The sequence below is a fragment of the Temnothorax curvispinosus genome, unplaced genomic scaffold (genome assembly GCF_003070985.1).
Source record: "Temnothorax curvispinosus isolate PA1 unplaced genomic scaffold, ASM307098v1 QBEX01005835.1, whole genome shotgun sequence".
Taxonomy (NCBI): domain Eukaryota; kingdom Metazoa; phylum Arthropoda; class Insecta; order Hymenoptera; family Formicidae; genus Temnothorax; species Temnothorax curvispinosus.
Genome location: NW_020215615.1, coordinates 538765 through 540135, shown reverse-complemented (window position 1 = coordinate 540135; position 1371 = coordinate 538765).

Sequence of the window (1371 nt, the reverse complement as noted above, 5' to 3'; positions counted from 1 at the left end):
GAGAGAGAGAGAGAGAGAGAGAGAGAGAGAGAGAGAGAGAGAGAGAGCGTGCTCTGTTAAGATGCAAATAAAAACTGTGTCCAATAGTATGTTCAACTTTGGTAAGCAATCGGAGATGGCATCGCGTTCGGTGACGATCGGCTGGTATGTTTTTTGCTTCCAGAGTTAGAGTTGTCTCACGCGATAAGACAATCTGGCGCAGTGCAGGAGTTACACGCACCAGGGATTTCCATGGAAATCGATGACACCCTCGACAACGTAACTTCGGACGGGAATCGCCGAATAGGATGCCCGTAACTTATCCAGATAAGGGGTTGTAAAACGATGCTGTAGCTATCTGCCAATACGGTCTGCTCCCTCTGCTCGCGAGAGGGAGGGCCTGCATCCAGGTTGCGGGCAGATATAGGGAGCAATTTCCCAGAAATTGATGCCATTTGAATATCGCCTGCGACACGACACGCGCGTTTCAAGGCGGTGCCGTTCGTAAAGGCGTTTACACGATTGTCGGAGATCTCTATCCGTCCGTGTGCGCGCTTCCTCGACAAATACTGCCGAGACACATCGGTATTATATGTTTCGTGGATCGTATTTCCATTGCGGACTGCGCCCGCGGTACTTCGTGAGGAGATGGAGCGACTAACGTAAACTGGCGTCTGTTTCTCGACATTTGTTTCCTCGCCGATTGCAAGACAACTCAAGGGGATAAGATTAAAGTAGCCAAGTCCTTCTATCGGCGTCAACTATTTCTCTCGATTTCATAAATTATTTAATTAATCAAACATTAATACGTAATTAAGTTTTACGATTACAAATTAAATATTTTGTATTTATAGAGAAACGTTTTTACATATTTACAGATTCGCGAAATATCATAAGAACAAATATCAATAACAATCGATTCTGTAAATCTCTCGTAAATCACTATTTCGCTTGAATGATAATTGCAAGTTTCGTACGTTTCGTCGAACGTATTATCAGATAATTATTCGCCAAAATACTTCCGATTGACTTTAATCAGGGCGCACTTTTACCCCACGCGTGTGATTATACTCAGTGACTTCCGGATACGTGCTGGGGTTACGTCACGTTGGTGTTACCAAAGTCTTGTTTATCAAGTACGTTGCTACAGTCGAAGTATATAGGTACACAGACACACACCCTCGTTGGTACCCGTCAATGGTGCTTCTTAGCTTATGCATAAAGCCCCTTTCGCCCATCACCCTCACGCCCCGCCGGTCCCGGTCTATTCGCATCCACCTCCCGCAACCTCCTCATCTTTCACGATTTCATCCCCGCCGTTTCATCGAGGCTTCAACCCCTTCTTCGACCGTTACCTAGCAGATCGGGGGTGTCTTGCTCGCTCGCTCGCGA